The sequence below is a fragment of the Pimephales promelas genome, chromosome 2, assembly GCF_988280905.1.
Source record: "Pimephales promelas chromosome 2, fPimPro1.hap1.1, whole genome shotgun sequence".
NCBI lineage: Eukaryota > Metazoa > Chordata > Actinopteri > Cypriniformes > Leuciscidae > Pimephales > Pimephales promelas.
In genome coordinates, this window is record NC_142770.1 from 24,268,805 (window position 1) to 24,290,109 (window position 21,305).

Genomic DNA, 21,305 nt, shown 5'->3' on the forward strand with positions numbered 1-21,305 from the left:
CCAAGGACTTGATATTCCTGCAGGCAGTGGTGGAATGTAACGAAGTACAAATACTTCGTTACTTTACTTAAGTACATTTTTCACGTATCTTTACTTTACTTAAGTACAATAAATAGTGCCTACTTTTTACTTTTACTTCGTTACATTTTGCAGCAATTATTATACTTTCTACTCCACTACATTTCTACAACTTCTGTTACATTTTCGTTACATTTTCTGATCAGTTTTTCCCCTGCCAAAACGTAATCTGACCGTCGAGCCCGTTCTCATCCTAAAGCGCCATATCGGACGCTTTTGCAAAAGCGTAAATATCCAACGCACATGGCACCCTTTAACGTGAAATGAGACGCAGATATATTTGGGCAGATGGCGCCCCCTAGTGGTCTAACCCTTACACCAGTGACGTTTGGTTGCCATAGATACAGTATATCAACCCGGCAGTATATCAACAGCACGGCCGGTCACACTAAATGCGTCTCACACGCAGTGTGTTTATCGTGCAACTCATACGCGAAAATTTGTTTTTACGTGCATAGGAAACACACCGTGTGTAATATATGTTTGGTTTGGTTAGGATTATGGCAAGCCAAGAGGTTCAGAATTACACCATAAATGAATCGCGTTTACTGCCAAACATATTAACATATAGTAAGGATAAGCATGATATTGCCTAATTGCAAGCTTGTTTCAGAAATGGTGACGTTTTTTTCCATCATTATTGAACATCATTATAGGAGTATAGGCTATTAGGTTGAATGAGTTAGAATTAAATGTTTTATTAATCATTAGAAAATAGACATTAAGATAATAAATTGTTATGCAAGTACTTTTACTTTTAATACTTAAAGTACATTTAAAATAAAGTACTTTTTACTTTTTACTTAAGTATGGTTGTCATTGTGTTACTTCTACTTTTACTAAAGTAAATATTTATCTGGGTATTTGTACTTTTACTTAAGTACTGAGATTCAGTACTTCCTCCACCACTGCCTGCAGGGAACAGAGTTAACCCAGCATATAAATCTTACTATATACACATTTCTATTACAAATCAGCCTGGTTTGTTCTCTTGGCCAGGCCTCACATAAAGTCCATTGATAAATTTCACACAAAAAACCATTGCTTTTTCATGCACTGTTCAATTTTGAGCTATTTTGCTTCCATAACAATCAAAACAAAAATCAAAACAGTTCAGAATCGTGAGATATAATATAAACTCAGAGAAAAAAACGTTGCTTTTCTTTTTTCGTGTGATATTTTGTGTTAAAACAAGCACTCCACTTCAGCAGCATTGCACCTAATTTTAGTTTTATTCCTTTCACCATTCTGAAAGATTGAGGGATTCATATATACGCCCTGTTAAAATCTCCCTGAACCTGCGAATCACCACCATGAGGACAGAGAGTGTGTCGTGCCATTGTTCCTGTGGCACAGCATGCACTTCCCATAGCCATCTGTCCCGTGGTGCGTGTGAAACCCAAGAGCAGCAATCACGCTTGATTGAATCAGCTTTCGATAAGCAACACGCAGCGAGAGCGTAAAAGACGCGCCCTGATGTTATTCGATTCTTTAATAGATCAGCAAATCCCGTTATGCCACTTCTTCCGCTCACGAGGGAATTGCCATTCGCGGTTGAATCCGTGAGCGATTGGATATTTGCAGACGTGGAGACATTCATCTGTGAATATCTGCTCCGATCAAGCCAGACCGGCGCTCTCAGCCTCACATAAAAATCAATCAGAGTTTCGGAGCGCTTCATCCATCAAACGCAGCATGATCAGACTTCTCATTAGCAGCATTATTGAACCATATTGCAATACAACTTTGTCAAATGTCAGCAACGTTTGAATAACGCACTATCAACACCGATTTGATCTATGATGTCATTTCATATAACACCGTGTGCGAAAGAACGCTCTTTTGCTGACAAGTTGGTTTCCCATGGCCGTTTATGGATGCCTCATTGGCCTTGAACCCAAAACAGACCAATAGACAAAAGTCTACTGGAACCCTGGATCTTATTTTCTAATTCCCTTTCATGAGAGAGGGTGAAGTAATGAAATCCATTATGGAACAGGAAACTTCATCAGGAGCAGTTTACCGCAGACATAGACGGACCACCAGATGGTCAATCAAGGCATTGAGTAAACGTGGGTATTGACCACCTGAGATGCAAGAGAATAAGCCAAAGTTATCTCACGACCAATTGGTACGAGTGTGTACCAGATAGCAAACTGACATTGAATCGACGTGAAACGACGTTTCTCATGACATCGAAGCAACGTTGATCATTGTTTTGCTCATCGAATTAACGTTGAACCAACGTCAGACGCGCCATTCTTCAAAACTAACTTGGTTTGCTTTCCTAACGTTGAAACAATGTTGATTTCAAGTTGATTTTCCGTTAGGTTCTGACGTTGGTTCAACGTTAATTCGATGAGCAAAACAATGCCAGATCAATGTTGTTTCGATGTCATGTTTCCACGTTGATTCAATGTCAATTTGCTATCTGGGTAAAAGGTGGCTAATTCGTACGATTTGTCTAAACCCCAGTGATGGGTAGGATTAGGGGCGGGGTCAGAGGTAGGTCATTCGTACAAATACATAAGAATTGGGCAACTTGTACAAAAAAAATGATTTTGAAAAAATCGTACAAATTCATACGAGTTACGTCGTATGAATTTGTACAAATTAGCCACCTCGTAAAATTTGTACGAATTGCCATGAGATCGGGTTGAATAAGCTACGGGTGGAATTTGCTTAGCCGAAGCTGCACTTTCTTATTTGAATACCAGTGATTTAAATAATGTACTTTAAAAGCTTATACTTAAGTGCGAACTGGATGTAATGTTTTTTGGACACTTAATTGCATGTTAATTGCAATTAAAGGTGCAGTAAGCGATTTCTGAGAAACACTGTTGATATCACCTACCAACCTGCCAATTATTTGCTAATTTCCTTTCATGTAGGGGGAAGAGAGAGGGTGAAGTAATGAAATCCATTAAGGAACAGGAAAATTAATCAGGAGCATTTGATTTACCGCAGCCATAGACGGACCACCAGATGGTTGGTAAATGGCTCAGAGAAATACAATCTAGCAAGGCATAGAGTAAACGTGGGTAGTGACCACTTGAGATGCAAGAGAATAAGCCAACTTTATCTCACGACCAATTCATACCAGTGAGTAAAAGGTGGCTAATTCGTACGATTTGTCTAAACCCCAGTGATCGGTAGGATTAGGGGCGGGGTCAGGGGTCTTGGGGAAAACATAGGGAAACTTGTAAAATATTTATGATTTTGCAAAAATCGTACGAGTGACATCATGTGAATTTGCACAAATTAGCCACGTACGAATGTTTGTAGCGTTTTTGGACACTTAATTGCAATTAAAGGTGCATTAAGCGATTTCTGAGAAACACTGTTGATATCACCTACCAACCCAATCTCACGGTAATTTTCGTAGTGGCTAATTCGCACAAATTCATACAACCTCACTATGAGGAATTTGTATGATTTTTGCTAAATCGTACTTACGAGTTGCCCAATTCGTTTGAAATGTACGAATGAACTACTGCTGACCCCACCCCTAAACCTACCCATCACGGGGGTTTAGACGAATTGGACGGTCATACAAATTAATATGAATTAGCCACCTCGTACTCACTCGTACGAATTCCTACGAATTGGTCATGGCATAGTGTTGTACCTACCCAAAAGGTTCACACTTCAATCTTGATAGCTCCGCCCCCAAATTCGCAAATACAATATGCAACACAGGGACATCCTCCCCCCTAATGAGTGGACACGCCCCTTACTGCTGATTGGCTAAAAGTGTGTTTTGATGCTCCCGATCCACTTTCAACAACGTTACTCAGAAATGACTTACTGCACCTTTAATGAAAATGAATTATAGTTTATATTTATATTTTAAATAAATAAAACATGTTATAAATTTAAAGTTAAACTTTGGACTACTTTTTGACCGACTTCAGAACGTAATTTGTCAATCGATTATAAAACGAACTAATTCATCACACCTACTATTAAAGGTTATAACAAACAAAATTCTCACTTTATCACTTGCAATCTCACAATTGCGACCTCATATCTCACAATTCTGACTTTATATCACACAATTCTGAAAGTAAAGTCACAATTGCAAGGAAAAAAGTTGTGAGATTAAAAAAAAAAAACACACAATTACCTTTTTGTTCAGTGGCGGAAACAAGCTTCCATAAAAATCACTCGCTGTTCTTGAGAGAAAAACAGTAAGGGCTCATTGATATTAAATACGCAGTAAAGACTATGAAGTGTTTGATAACTTTATTCAATTTCAGTATATTTCTTACCTGTTAGATAAATATGTTGTTTCTACATTATTTTGGAGATTAACTGTGAAATGATTATAATATAAAATATATAATAAAAGTTCACTTCTTAAAAAACACAACAAAAGATTATCAAAACATAATTTAAAATGTACTTTCAAGTAAAACGTTTAATTTGACATTGTCACATTATACTTTTAACAAAGTGTGAACAAGTCATGGAAGCGGCTCTCTTTAAGTACACTTAAGTGGAATTTTATTTCATTAATATTATATGATCTGCAAATATAGTTGTTTAAAAAAATATACAATTTGAAGTACACTACAAGTGCAAATTCAACACTATTTTTAGTGCGCACTTCTTTTTCAGGGTATGTTCCAAGTCCGATTTTAACACTGAAATACCAAATGCCAACTTTTTTATTTCAGTAAATTCTTCAGCACTGGGTTTTAAACTAATGTGAGTTTTACAGAGACCATCAAAACAAGCTGGAGACGCATCAGAATCCCTAAGAGGCATGATGGAGACCCACAGAATCTCTTAACAGCCTTTCATGATGGAGTCATTGATCATAATGAAAAATGAGAGGGAAAGAGAGCGAGATTGCCCATTTTTTCACGATGGATCAAGAGGTTATGGAGGCCGAGCAGACAGAAGAAAATATGACTGAACTATTTGAAAATACCTCTGCGTATTTGCAAAGATTTATGGTCGTGTGACGGCCGTAAATTTGGGGGGACAGTCAATCTGTGAACAAACAAATACGCTTTGGCTGAAGTGGCTGTTCGGAGTCCATTAACCCCATGGTATTGACATGTTTACAGTCGGGCATAACAAATCTTTGCCACAGAGAGAACACTTCATATTATTAATGCATGTTTCATCTTCATAAGCGTTTGAAGTACAGTGGCATTAATAAACTGTTGTTCATATTAAAGAGTATTGATCTATGGAGAGTGTCCACGTTCTGGATTTCAGGATTTCAATTTAAAACAATGTCTTTCCAATGTATTTTTGGGAATGCACTGCATGCAGACACTGAGAAATTATTGATGGCTTGTCATTGAGTATAATTGGTAAATTTATCAGGTGCGATAACAGATAAAAACCATTCGACACGTACAAGTAAGGAGTGTAATTTGTACTATGCGTCACTATTTCATGTCTTAATATAACTCAATATCATTTTTTACCACACTACCAAAAAAATAAAAATGGCACACTAGCAAAACTCCTGATTCAATAGTAGTTAAGTGATACTACAAAAACTAAATTTGACTCTAAATGATACTTATAAAAAGTGAATGAATCCAGTTTTTGGAGAAAGTTAGTGTGTACCTCCATTAACCTTTCTGTTAAAACTTGGGTATTATTTGTGCTGTTTATTTTTTTATTGTATTGTTTTGTCATTGCAAACTACACAGAAAAGATTGGTATTTTTTGCACGGCAAAAAAAAATAAAAATGAATGCAAATCGTTCACAAATCGAGGCAATACTGTTGAAAGTTTTTTAAACATTAAGAAATGACCTATTTTAAGTAAGTTTTAGATTTCCATATAAAATATGCATTAAAGATTCCACAAGTTTAACACAAACAAACCGACAAATTTAATACTATGCATATTTGTCATAGGCCTACTGAGATTTCTGTAATAGTACTAATAAACTTAATGCGTTTTAAACACAATAAACCAGTTAAAAAATTTTTACCATGAATAAATCCAATTCAACGTTTCAATTTCATACATTTTAACTAATTTATTACTGCTTGTTCCACATGTAACCATATTTAAACAATGGTCATAGTCTTTAACTGAATAAATGTAATTGTTTAAACATATCATTATGCAAATGAAACAAAAATATGCAAATAATACTTAATAAACCCATGATTTTTTTGAGTACAGAAATCTTAACCGTTTCACTTAGCCTATAGTATATTACTGACAAATATGCATTATGTTTAAAGTTATGCCATTCAAATACATATATTTTGTTTCCAAATACATGTTATTTTGAACAGGCATTTTCTTTAAATTCAAATCATTTTATTGTATGAATAAAATACGTATGAATACTGTTTGAATTGTATGAATACTTTTATTGCAAGTGACTCACTGTAACCCATTTTTTCCCAAAATATGTTATGGCAATCAACAGTATACCACAAATGCTGTCTGAGGTTAATGTACTTAATTTGGAATATTATTTAATGTGATCTTTCGATTTTTCATACAATATTCCAGTTTTTTCTATTTTTTTCTAAATGGTTTTCTGTGTTAACTTTACTTAACATTCCCCCAAAATCTCCTTCTGCTCGGTTGCAAAAGTGAAAATTTAATTTTGTAGGGCCATTTTCCCACATTTGAATTTATTGCCCTTGTTAATGGTCTAATGCACTATTGTTTTCTAAATTTTTAACGAGCACAAGTACATCAAAGGCATAATGTGTCCGTTACCGGCCAGGTTTGAGAGCTCATTTAAAACACCTCAATGAGCGGATATCAGGCTGTTGCACTTTGAAGACATAAAAAGCATAATGACCCACCACATGCTTTTAGCTCTTCAACCAAAACCACTGCCATTCACACGCACCAAACAAAACGTCAGAAGGAAAGTGTTTGAGGAAACTGATCTCTTTTTTTGTGAACATTAAAGCAAGTACACCAATAAATCAAACTGCACCTGCTAAAATTAATGAGTTTTGAATGAAGAAGTTCCAAGAAGAACCAATCAAGAGTCAATCAAAAACGTTTAACTAGAATTTGACGATGTATTTTGACATGCCATTACAGCAATGCGTTTAATTTCATTTCATTTCAGCTTTAAATCAAATAAATTCCATTGTGCAATATATATATTTTCTCTATAGATGATGGTTGAACACAGACACAATTTACTTGGAGAGATAAAACAAATGAGTGTAACCGCATTATATGCATTATGTATCTGGGGGCTCGTCCGGGATATTCATTCACGCATTTCCGTTGGAAAATGTGATAAAAATACAAACATTCTCAAATATAGTCTAAACCTCAAATTGTATTAAAAATTATGAGTTGGTTTATTTAGACCTGAAAAATTACTATTAGAACATCAACACTAATTCTCAGCAGTGGCAATCAACAGTGGCATGAAGCAACAACAACAAAAAATTGCATTGTAAAATATTTGATATAAACAGACATCGTCAAATGTGAAAATGTATTTCGAGGGGCAAGAAAAAGCTAAAACATACATTTTGGGTAAATGCTAAAAAAAGAAAAAATAGCTGTTTTCAATGTATATTTTATATATATTATGAGAATGTTCAACAGAATGGCACACCTTATAAGTACTAAGAATTATGTGAATTTAGGTGTTATTTAATAACCTATTACATCAGTGGTTCGTCTCCAAATCAGACAAACAGGAATGAGACCAGCAGAGAAAGTACCGAACTGTTGAATTTCTTCATCTCATATTACATGCTTCAGATGTGCACCAAAAACCCACCAACCTCCTTTGAAATAAAGCCCTGGAAGACAGATGCTCAATCAAGTGTGTGTCCAAGGAAAGACAAGGTGACTAATACTGAGATGGGAACAGAGTCCTTTTGTGGTAGAAGAGACTTATCTGTGCAGCCGAGGGCTGAGATTGGCACTGCTATTGTCACTGGGGATTTAACTCAACTGGCTAAAACTGCTTTTATCCCAGCCCACTAAAATTCTTCTTTGGGGTTAAGAACACACGACGGCTGAGAAGGTCTCAAATGTGGGTCTTATGTAAGTCGAAAGTTCAAAACTCACAGAGGGAACGTGATCACTCTGCTACCATTACACACCTCAGTAGTTTTGCTTCCAGTCCCAGATGTTACACCCAACAAGTGTTTATTGTATACAAAAATAGAAACGTTGAAGAGCCAGGAGCACTGGAATTTATGACATATAAGTTACATAATTTTGCTGCATTGACCAACAGAGAAAGCTTCTTGGTTTGAAAGTGACTTCTGTGTGAGTTTCATACGTCTACACTACTGACAACAGACAAATGGTCCATGAAAAGTCACTAATATGACCAAACCTTCAAACCAAACAGCTTTCTGTTGGTCACTGTGGCAGAATTGTGTGGCCACCTCAATCCGTAGGGATTTTTGTGGGGAAATATTTGGCCTTCACCCAAAATTCCTGATTCCTATAGAAATTATTGTATTTCAATTGTGGGGGAAAAAAAACGCTGAGCAGCAGTATGTAACTTTTCTCTTTTTGTTTTTCGATTTAGCTACTAATGAGTGTTTATCCAACACATTCTCATCCCAAGACGTCATCTAACTGACGCTTTTTACCATATGCCAAAATCCGACGTTTTAGGGCACCGTCAGTTAGATTACGTGGGTAGGTTTAGGTCTGGGGTAGGGTTAGATAGGGTCATCTAACTGACAAACCCTTTGATGGTCTTCGGGGTCTGTTAGACCCCAAATGAATTTTGCTTGAATTAAAAAAAATGTTCTCTTTTTCCAAATGGTATGAAACTTGCTACGGCTCTCAACACTGTCAAGATCTACAAAAAAAAAATTAAAATGGAATTCTATCTGTTTTTATGTAGGCGTGACAAAAATAGTCACACTCGTGGTCTTCGGGGTCCATTGGACCCCAAAAAATACCATTTAATTTTGTAACAGAACAATAGTTTTTTTTTTGTATACAAATATTATTTTACTGTTTATTAATGTTTTTACTCAACATTTGTGCAGTTTTTGGAGGATTTATGATATCTTTTAAATATCTATAAATTAATAAATAAATATTTATTTATCATTGGACTCAAAATAGACACAATTCATCATCAAAATCAGAAATAACGCAGAACACAGACAGAAATGACAGAAATTAAGTGGCACACTTCCAACAATGCAAAAAACATCCACAATCCAAAATTATCATGCTCACACACATGCACACACACACACACACAAACACACACATATAGAGGAATGCAATATACAGGAATACAAACAGACTATAAAAACTATTCGCTTATCATTTGTAAAATAAAATACTCTAAAATGCAGAACCACCGCAAAAATAAATTGGTAACACTAAGACACATTGAAAATGTGCACACACACACACACACACACACAGGAATACATTTGTAAGGCTATAAAAAAATAAAAGAGATGAGACCATCTGTTCTATTGTTCCAAACTATTGTTCCTAGTTATTCTATTTTCTACCAATTTACTTTTTTTTTTTTATATTTTATTTTTACAGCTTTATTTGCTAATTTGTTATTGCTGTTCAGTTGAAATAAATGATCAAATCTTAAGACTCCAACATTTCTCTTTGTAACATGTTCAGGTTTGATTCTAATCATAATGTAACATTATTGAAAAACTGTTGTTTTTTCAGTACAAAAACAAAGGCTAAACTTTGACAAAAAGTATTTTATTTTTGTTATAAGTGTGATTTTACAATATTTAGATATGAATCCAACTGAATCCAACTTTAGAAAATATATCGTTCAGTAATTCAAATAGTTATAGGCCTAGTGAAGCTCTATAGCCATCTAGTGGAGCTCTATAGCCATCTAGTGGATAAAGTGACTTATTACAAATTTTAACCTGTTTTTTCCAAAAATTAGGCAAAACATCTTACATTCAACCTTGTAAAATTATCCATGGTATCCCCAGGAATGAAAGTTAGAAATCTGGGTCTTTTATAAAGTTTATTTAACATAAAATGCTGTTTTTTTGTAAAAATCCTATTTAAATAAATATTTATTTATTTATTTATTTATTAATAGCAATAAATAAAAAAAATCATAAATCCTCCAAAAACTACACAAATGTTGAGTAAAAACATTAATAAACAGAGTAAAATTATATTTGTTAAAAAAAAAAAACTATTCTGTTACAAAATTAAATATTATTGTCTGGGGTCCAATAGACCCCGAAGACTGGAATTGTTACTTTTTTTGAAGACCTAAGGTGCCGTAAAGCGTCGGATGTTGACGTATGGTCAAAAGCGTCAGTTAGATGATGTCTTGGGATGAGAACGGGCTGGTTTATCACACAGATCAAAAAACTGTTTAATAAACTTAAGCAAACATTCTACCGACTTCTGATTTTTTTTAAGTGTTTTATTCCCCCAATGCTGGCACTTTCCAATAATTATTCAAATGAAAGACTAGAAAACATTGGCTTTCATCACACACACCCAAAAAAAATAAAATAATAATCTTAACGTACTTATCTGACATGAAGGTCTGTCCCGTGAATAAAAAAGTTATGCAACTTGATGAAAACATTGAGTGCGTTGAAATTTGTTGCTATGAGGAAAAACATTGAGTGCGTTGAAATACTTTTCTCTTCTGTAGCGTTGTCCATTTCGGCTGAAGACAACAAACAAAAACAAATCCACTCCAGGCCAGCATCCTTTTTAACCCATCCTAACTTGTTTCCCAATTCACCCTGAGGCGTGAGTAAATGTTCTTACATTCAGCTTAAAACCCCAAGGTTTCTCAATGAGTCACTTTCTTGAGGTAACCACCAAGAAACATAAGCTCCCAATACCCAAACTGACTTACTTCTTCATGTCAGCTTTCCCTTATATGCCAAACAGGTGAGCCTATATAGCGCCCTCTAGTGGCTTGTAGTGTTTCTACACCATTCTATTCTTTCATTACAAAATAACTGTTACAGATTTTTATTCTGTTACATACCCCACATCCATGGCAAATTTTCAAGTTCTGTACATGACACGAATCAATGACTGTCAGATCAGAAATAAAAGAAACCTGATAGTTCACATGACCTAGCTTCTAGCTACAATTTGTCCATGCCCTTTCTACCTTGGAGATAATTTGGCCATCATCGGCCTTGGATAACGGATGAGATCTCACCCATTCCACATCTCCTTCACAGAACTGGTTCTTTCTTCTTTGATTGTAATACTTTTCCTTGGTGCTGTTGGGCTTTCTCCACATTAGCTTTAACCAGATCACTGTAGTTGTCAGGAGATTCGATGTGAACTGCCTTCCACAGTAAGGCACCTAGTAAGTTGGTGTTACCCAACGAGTGAAAATCTCTTCAATGAGAATTCGAGTAATAGTAGGAGCTTTTGCGGCTCTGATTGGAAATGATTCCACCCATTTGGAGATATAGTCCACAACTACTAACAGGTACTCATGTTGCTTTGAACTCCTTGGAAAAGGATCCATTATGTCAATCCCCATTATATGTCCCGGCTCGACTACTGGTACACACTGCATCATACCTGCAGTCTTACTTGTTGGTGGTTTGTATTGTTGGCATAACCTACATACTTTGCAATACTGCCAAACGTCACCTGGGTCAATAGACAAAGTCAAGCAGTCGCATTAGGGTCTTAAAACTTCTTAAATGGTCACTCAATGGATTGTCATGAGCATAGGATAAAAATTTCTTTCTGAAAACAGCTGGAATCACTATTTGCAGTTTTGTACTTTCTTTACTTCAGGGAAACTCCTAAAAATTACTCCACTTTTACACAGATACTGAACTCGAATTGCATCATCACTTTTTCTCTGCAGATTTTGTGACAAAAAAAATTCTGGATCTTCTTGTCATCTTTCTGAGCTTTCTCCGACTTGCTCAAGATCAACAGGTAGAGTGTCGTCAGGTGAATTCTTTTTTTGGGGGGCTGTATTTAAAAAAAGAGACTCTGTTTCTGTGTGGTACTTTCTCCATAAGGCATCAGGAAACACATTGCATTGTCCCTTGCAGTAACTGACAAAGAAATGAAACCCCTGGAGACATGTTGTACAACTTATTAACCTTCTTAGAAAAATTCTCAATAAACCTATGGTACCAACCTGACAGACCCAGAAATCTTTGGACCTCTTTGACTGATGCAGGTACCGGGAATGATTGGACAGCTGATATTTTCCCCAGATCTATCTTAACTCCATCTGCCGAGATGACATGACCTAGAAATGTCAATGATGGCTTGATGAAATTGCATTTCTTCAAGTTAAGAGACAAACCAGAATTTGAAGACTAGTAAACATTCTGGAGATGTTGAATGTGGGTTAAAACAGAAGGAGAGTAAACCACAATATCATCAATGTAGACCAGGCAGAATTTGCTTTTGTGCTCTTAGCACCTGTTCCATAAGGCTGTGCTGAAATTTGTTGCTATGAGGAAAAACATTGGGTGCGCTGAAATACTCTCTCTTCTGTAGCATTGTCCATTTCGGCTGGAGACAACAAACAAAAACAAATCTACTCCAGGCCAGCATCCTTTTTAACCCACCTTAACTTACTTGTTTCCCAATTCACCCTGAGGCGTGAGTGTGTACTTGTGACTAAAAATAGCAGGTTTCAGATGTGAAAGATAGTATCTGCCAAAATATTTGGGCATAAAGCCCAACAGGCACCTGGCCAACTGAGGACAAACCCTGTGTTATCTAAGTAAGCCCATTTTCTCTAAATAGTATATATACATTTCTTATCTTAGCGATAAAGTGGAGATATGCCCATTCTCAAGACTAATTTTCAGTGAGGAGAAAATCTTCAGTCTGAAATTGATGTTTCTTGGCTTTGCAGAGTCAGATAAAGATTTTTAAAAAAATGTGTATACATTTTTGGTCAATTTGGTGCTTTTGAAGAACCATTCACTTTCATTACAAGGAAAAGAATGGCCACCATTTGTGCTCCACAGAATAAACACAAGGTTTTAAATTCTTTTTTTTTTTTCAACATCCTAAACACACCCTAAAAAAAGTTTTAAAGTTTTAAAAACAGATGGAATTGTTGAAATCTGGCACAGTCATTAAACAAAACTCATCCTGGTGTTTAATTACTTCCAAATTCTCGCAAGCAGTTTTTCAACTTCAGTGATCAGACCATTAAAATTAAATAGTCAAATCTGCTTTCCTAAGTCCTAAAAAGTGTGTGAAACAGTTTAATAATATGCCCCATTCCATGTATATTTTGGCTGATTATAATAGCATTAATCTATATTAAATATAATTGAATTACTTAAACATCAAAGTACTGCTGATCTCCATGGCAACCAAATGGAACAGAGGAGATTGTGATTCTGAAAGTCACCCGCAGTGAACATCACACTGTAAGAAGTAGAAGCTAAAATATGAATGAAGGAACGAGATATGAACAGCAGTTCAGAGAGATTACCGCTCACGGCCCTGCTTTTGGCATCAAAATATCTGTTAACTAGACTCCATGCTGAGTCCATACAGAGTCTGTGTGATGAATTTAATGTTTATTAGGGCTGTCAATTGATGAAATATTCTAATCAAATGAATGAAAATGTTTTAAATCATATAGCAATTAATACAAATAAAATAAATCACATCAATTGTTACAGCCTGGGTAGGGAGTAACAATAAAGGAGGAGGAAGCAAGAGCAGCGTCTTCAAAAACAAATGTATTTATGAGGGTCAACCACAAAAAGTTCTGCTATGAAGACTTCAAAAGCATGTGGAAGCATCAGTTTACCCTTAGTCCTGGTCAGGGATCGATGTAAGGAGAAAAAGCGCTCCATGAAAGCAAACCAGCATGTTTTTCTAGACAGGACACACCTGTGCAATGGTGTATCCAATCCAGCTGATTACTCCCATAAACACTACTCGCGGACCAGTTCTTTGTGTTTCGACAGCCAAAAAAAAAAAAAAAAAAACAGTTCTCTGCCAGGAAAATTGGTTAATTGGTTCAAAACCAGCACTTACTCTTCTGAACTAGAACCGTTCTTTTACCACATCATTCTTAAGTCAGGCTAAGACGCATGGCGACGTACACAGTGACATAACAACATCTTTGTGTTGATTTTAATAAAAAAAACATTAAATTACATAAAATATATAAAATTGCTTAGAAAAAAAGTTCATTTTATGCAAATCTATATAATTAACTTTAATTCATTTTAACTAATACATTTTAATTAATGTTAACAGTGTACAATAAAGTAATAACAATAAATTATGTTCAATTAAAATATGACATGTATCAGGTTTATGTTCATTTTCTTTGTGTTTTACCTTGGTTTGCCCTGTCTGTGTAACGCTCAACTCCACAGAAGAGGAATATGATCATAAAATAACGTAAGATTTATTACAAACTCAGAACGTCAAGCCAACATGCGAGACAGCGTGCTATACACGAACAATAACTGACCATGAACAAAGAAAACGGAACTTAAGCGCAGATACAAACAAGGTAATTAATCACACACAGCTGAACCAAACAAACTCACAATGGTGACAATGATAAAAAGAGTAGCAGGAAAATTATCAAAGGAAAACTGGAACTGATGACATACAAACTAAAAGTCCACGAACTAAAACAAAGGCCGTGTGTCCACCAAAGCGTTTTTAGCCAGCTGAAAACGCTAGACGCTCTGCTGAAGACGCCGTGCTACCCTTGAGAGTGTTTTGGCAGGGTAGCGGTTTTTTTTCCGTTGAGACGTTTCGTTGCTATGATACAGAATATCCGCAGCAGTTTGAATGTTGTGACAGTTGGTCGGTGTGGTATTAGTCCCGGCCCTCCTCCACTGTGATTGGACAGCTGGGTAAAATGTGACAGTGATGAGCGCTGCGTTTTATCCAAAGTTGAACGTTGTTCAACTCCCAGCGACCAGTAAAAACGCTGGGTGCTCAACGCTTCAGCGTGAAAAAAACACGCTCAGCGCCTCGATACGCTCATAGCGTTTAAAAAATGCGGCGCTCCCATTCAAAACAATTGAAAACATACGCCAGGCGCGTGGAAAAACGCTTTGGTGGACTCACGGCCAAACTGAACATAATTGTGAAAGTACACCCCCCTCCGGCAAGGTGCGACCGTAACAAAAATATGGCAAAGGGGGGTTTAGGAGGTGGATGAGGGGGTGGCGAAGGGGTGGTTACAGGAGATGGTACAGATGACGACGATCCCCTGGCGGTGATGATGGGAACAGTTCGATGGCACAGACCCAGAGCTCCCAGTGCCGACAGACCACGGCGAAGTAGAAGGGAGGGAGGACTCAAGATGATGTAGAGGCTGATGACGACTAGGGGACGACCGACGGAGATGAGACTGATGGATCCACAGGCGTAGATGGAAACCACTGGAGCCGTAGGGGTGGAGGGACGGAGCGCAGAGGCAACCAGTAAGTCCATGGTGGAGGTAGAGTGATGACTGATCAAGGGGGAGCCTGCAGGAAGAGGTAACCCGGTGGAGCCGCAAGGCCGAGAGTCTCCGGTGGAGCCGAAGGTGGGAGGCCACAGGCCAAGATGGAGCGAAGAGAACAGCGGCTGGAGGCGGAGCCACAGGATCCGCTCGCATGGACGCTGCTGCAGGTGGATGCACGAACTTCAGCTCGACGACACGCCAGGTAATTCCCTGAGACGTCGCAGGGCTGTAGACTTTCGGCAGCAGAGGGGCTGCAGGACTGGCTGAGCTTCGTGGTGCCACAAAACTTGACAGAACAACGGTAAGAATAACACAGTCCATGCTCTTCGGCGAGTTAAGAAATAATAGTTCATAATGTCATTAGTGGAAACAGGGATGTTGAAGGTAGCAGGTGGGATAGGATGGGAGTCAATACTTCCTTACTGATGTCCATCAGACTGGTCTCATTTTCCATACTCACTACTCCCTTGTCTGCCGATATTGGAGCTCCACTTCCAGGGCATGGGGTGAGCTCTGTCCTCTTCACCTCGGGACACGTGAATTCTCCGTGGCTGATGGTGATGATTCGGGCTCTGGGTTTGGTTTTGCTCTGGACTGGGGCAAGACACTCTCCAGACACCTAATGACGGCAACCCTCCAGTTCAGTTCAATGGTGTCTGGGAGGCCAACAGGCTGGTGATAGTTTGCCCCGATCAAGAATAGTTGGTCTGTAACGCTCAAATCCACAGAAGATGAAGATATTCATAAAATTATCATAAAAATAACATAAGATTTATGACAAACTCCAAAAGTCATGCCATCATGCGAGAGAGCGTGCTATACACAAACAACAACCGACAATGAACAGAGAATAAAACCGACAATAAAACGGAATGGACCCAACAGATCCCACAAAGAAAAACGCGGATTTGCCAGTTTTCCTGGATCCTCTTTTACCATCTAGATCGAGGAAGAGGACAACACCAGCCCCACTTCAGACCCAGAGACAACCAGACTTCAGCCATGGATAAAGAGCCTCAGCCCACCGCAGACTGGGAGATTGAGCCCGTTACAGAGAAAGCGCTGGCGTTGAATACCAAGGCCCTCTTCGTCCCAGAGTTTGAGCTCCTGCCTGCCCACCCATCTGTATTTAGTTAGTTTACTTAGAAGCTGATTGTGTTACGCACATGTTTCCCCTACTCCCAGTCCTGAGTTCGGTTCTGTTCTTCATCCACAATTGTCTTGTCTTAGTTTTTACAAGCTGTTATGCTGCCTTTGTTTATTCTTGTGATTTCATGTTTTTGTCTTGTTTGATTAAAGACTGCTGTGAATCCCTTCTGCTCATCCTTGCCTGAATTTGAAAATGAATCCATGATTTATTCGATTCATTTTTTCTGTAATTTATAAAGAAAATGTTCAAATAAATTACTTTTGAAAATAATAACCAATTAAATTAAGATTAAGATTATATTAAACCAAAAACTGGGTTTTAAAACAAGCTTCAGAGAAATCTCAGAGGCCACACTGATAATCAGGTCTCCTGAGGTATGACAACATCTGAGCAGGTCTAAACCATCACCTACATGAGTTTCCTTTTGCATGCTGCATTCTTCACTCTAAAGAGAGCTGCAGACTTACAGACAGCCTTTCATTGCTCAGGCCCGAGGATGAGATTCAGCCATGCGTCAGGGATAAATAAGTGGTCTGAGAGAGAAATCCGCTCGCGTTTGGTCTAAGTGGATCTAATGAGGCGTGTGCTGAGAAATGTACTGGCACTGCACTGGCTCAATGACGCAGTGGTTGAAAAAAAAAAAAAGGAAACCGAGACAATAACAAGCATGAAAACCTCAGTTTTTCACCTTTGTTCTACAATAATGAAGTAGGCAATTATAAACAAACTCTGCAATGCTTCTAATTCAAAGTCAATCGCTTCAACTGGAAAGTATAATGTAATTCGAAAAAAAAAAAACATTTATAGCAAAGTATTGCACTTCTCAAATGAATAGCACTGGGGATTCTGGAATTCTGTTCAGATTAGTTTTTTTCTTTCTATAGTCAGTCTGTATATGCTTTGAACTTGCAAAAAGAACTGATTCTATTTACAATCTTACAGCATGCCATACTGCCACTCTTTAATCAAAATCTGATAGAGTGAAACAACTTGCATAGAAAGCACAGAGATGCAGAGGAAGTGTGTTTTCGGCCATTTTTATTTTCAAAGCGCAGCCATTTTCGGCCATCTTTATTTTCAAAGCTTCAATAGCCCGGTTGAAGGTCCGATGGCGTGAACTTTTGCACATTGAAGGACGAGGAAAATCTGAGAGATGGCGGCTTTATGAGGCGTTTAATTTCTAAACAGCATAAAAGTGTTACAATTTAACCCTAATGCTATCGTAAGTTAGCCTGACTTCGTCATACTCATATTTAAGAAAGAATATGAGTCTGAAACTCCTCCATTGGGCTTTGATTATGAGGCGTGTCGTAACCGAACCAGGACAAAAAAAACAACCTCTGCACTCAATTGGATAGTCGGTAGACCTACCAACCAATCAGAGCAACGCAAAAGGCAACTTCTTTTGCATAGCGCAGTTTTCAAATACTGAACGCAGCCTACTTTATTTATTTTAGAAGTTAACTTACTTCTCCATGAGTGCCGCCAAAGGAGAAACCACAACGACCACAGGCTTTTTATTACGTCCCATCTTCTTAACGACCGTCAGAGCCAGCTGATAAGTTACACTTTTCCCGAATCATGTAGGAAGGACGCCAAAAATATCTTTCCGATCGACAAATGCCTTGATTGCAGTTCTCTGTTTGTCTATTAAAATGAATGCGCTGTCGATTTTTATTTTTATTTTTTTACAAAAGACGCGACAACGGAATCTATACATCTCAATTATCCAGCTGCAGTCATCTTTGACAAGCGCACTTTGATGACGTGGGGATTACGTTACTGAATACCACCTGTCAATCATCGTTTAAAGCCCGCCCTGGCAATTTGATTGGCCCGATGATTTCTGAACCGATCATAATTACTCCTCAATGGATCGAGTCCAGACCGAACTTCCCGTCCAAAAAATGTTGTGGGCGGAGTTCGGACTGCATCCAGGCTAATCGTAAGTACATGTTGTTAATTATTATTACTTAAATATATAATAACACTGTAAAAATGACACCCTTAAATAAAGTGTAACCAAAAATAGTAACATTTTGAGAATGAATATATCTATAGATCTCTTGCAAGTACATCGACAAACACAAGAATGACTGGTTCACTTGAAAGTCATTCACGACCGATACGCCAATATTTTCCAGCGGCTGACATAGTCTGCAACACTGATTCATCTCTGCGTTAGAATAACCCATTGATGCAGATTCACCTGTGTGTATTAGATTTTCCATTTCACATGGAAGCATGTTTCCGCCACTAATTAAAAAAAAAAATCAGAGATGTGAAGTCAGAATTGTGAGAAATAAAATCGCAATTGCGAGATATAAAGTCGCAATTCTGAGAAATAAAGTCGCAATTGTGGGAAATAAGATAGAAGTGCAACTTTTTATCTCACAATTCTGACTTTTTTCCTCACAATTGAGAGTTTACATCTCGCAATTCTGACATTATTGCGAGTTTATATGTTGAAATTCTGACATCTTTTCTGAGAATTGCTAGATATAAACTAGCAATTGCGAGTTATCAGGCCAATTCTAAGGGGAAAAAAGATTAACTTTTAATTTTAGACTTTATAACATGCAATTGCGAATTTATATCTCGCAATTCTGATTTTATAACACGCAACTGCGAATTTATATCTCGCAATTCTAATTATATCAATCAATTCTGACACAATTGCGTGTTAATCAATCAATTCTTACTTTATATCTTGCAATTCTGACTTTATATCACGCAATTGTGACTTTATATCATGCAATTGTGACTTTATATCATGCAATTGTGACTTTATATCATGCAATTGTGACTTTATATCTCGCAATTATGACTTTATAACACGCAATTGCGAATATATCAAACAACTCTGAGTTTATATCTTGCAATTCTGACTTTATAACACGCAATTGCGACTTTATATCATGCAATTATGACTTTATATCTCGCAATTCTGACTTTATATCTCGCAATTCTGACTTTATATCATGCAATTATGACTTTATATCACGCAATTCTGACTTTATAACACGCAACTGCGACTTTATATCAGTCAATTCTGACTTTATATCTTGCAATTCTGACTTTATAACACGCAATTGTGACTTTATATCAATCAATTCTGACTTTATAACACCCAATCGCGACTTTATATCAATCAATTCTGACTTTATATCTTGCAATTCTGACTTTATAACACGCAATTGTGACTTTATATCAATCAATTCTGACTTTATAACACCCAATTGCGACTTTATATCACACAATTCTGACTTTATATCTCGCAATTCTGACTTTAACACGCAATTGTGACTTTATATCACGCAATTCTGATAAAAAGTCGCAATTACCTTTTTATTTTTGATTCTGTGGCGGAAACAAGCTTACATAATTTCTGCTCTACTCAACCTCGAACTCTTCTTCCATATGGCAGATATATTTTTGCTGACATATCAGCATATACTGTATATATATATATATATATGGCTTAATATGCCAAACATATTGTGCAGGGCCACCAAAACAGAGCTGAGGAGTTTAAAGTCGAGGCACAAACTGACTCTTACTTAGAAATAATAAAGGAATTCCTCTGGAGTTCTTCACAAGCCGCCCAGAGGCAAAACTCATGGTGAGCAGTGCCTGAGTTTTCTGTGCAAAGCTATGGTGATTAAAGTAAATAACAAGCCATTTCTCAAAACCTGGCAGATTATTTGTGTCTGAAAGTTTGCAGAAGAATAGACTGAAACTTTGGAAGTAGTAATAGCAGCATATTCTCTGAACTCACTGAATATGACTGAGCTAATATAAAAGACTGAACCGAGGATTTTTTTCCAGGACTGCAGTGATTTTAACTTTAAACTGGATCCATCGACCATAAAAAAAAAAAGGTTATAAGTGCCCTTATGTTAGTGCAGGGTGATAACTGGGCCTCATTTTCTGCTGAGCGCACACAGCTAGGCCCGTTCTTCTCAAAGGTTTCATTTTAAAGGGCATGGAGGCCTGGACAATGCAGGGTGTCTGCAGGAGCCAACATTGACAGCTGGGGTCTCCAAGGTTCTGCCAGGTCAAGCGAGTCTGGTCAGCAATCGTGAGTGCCAGAGATGGAGAGATGCGAGCCAACAATCTGCAGTCTGGCAGCCTGAGAACGGTACATATCGAATTGTGATACAGGTCAATAGCATTTAAGAGTGTCCACGATAAAGAAAATTTAAAATGCATGTGGCAAGTTTTTAGACATTCATTGTCACTGACCTATTCATTAGAGAAACCTGCACCTTCCTTCGACACATTATATCACAAGATGGATAGAAAGTGCGGCTTGATGGCGGTAGGTCTGTGTATTTGAACATCACAAAGTCTCTTTTAGACTACAAGCCTGTATGGATCCTGTAGGGATACAGGAGTCCTAAGAACAGAGCCGAGGCCTTTGGCAATCATTGGGAAAAATAAAACACGGGCAACACCTCTGTGCAGCCGCAATCGCTCCAGGCACCTGTGAGGAAACAAATGACTGGTGGAAGAGAAACTCACAGGACAAGAATAACAAGAGTAATAAATCAAAGGAACAAACAAATAAGAAAATACTTTCAATTTCACTTCCATTTGCAATAAATTTGCTTTCAACAAATCAACCAATTCCTGAAGTCAGAAAAAAAAAAAAACTAAAAAAACACTGCTTTTAAA

General features: G+C 37.4%; 1 long non-coding RNA gene across 1 annotated transcript in view; it reads right to left on the reverse strand.

The window, feature by feature from the left end:
• LOC120468696 (uncharacterized) overlaps positions 1-21,305 on the reverse strand; it is a 175,814-nt gene that overhangs the window by 73,802 nt on the left and 80,707 nt on the right. Inside the window, exons 10-11 of the long non-coding RNA XR_005620268.2 lie at positions 20,874-21,114; positions 10,560-20,760 (exon numbers count right to left, since the gene is read on the reverse strand). This is a non-coding gene — a long non-coding RNA (uncharacterized LOC120468696). The remainder of the gene's footprint in view (positions 1-10,559; positions 20,761-20,873; positions 21,115-21,305) is intronic.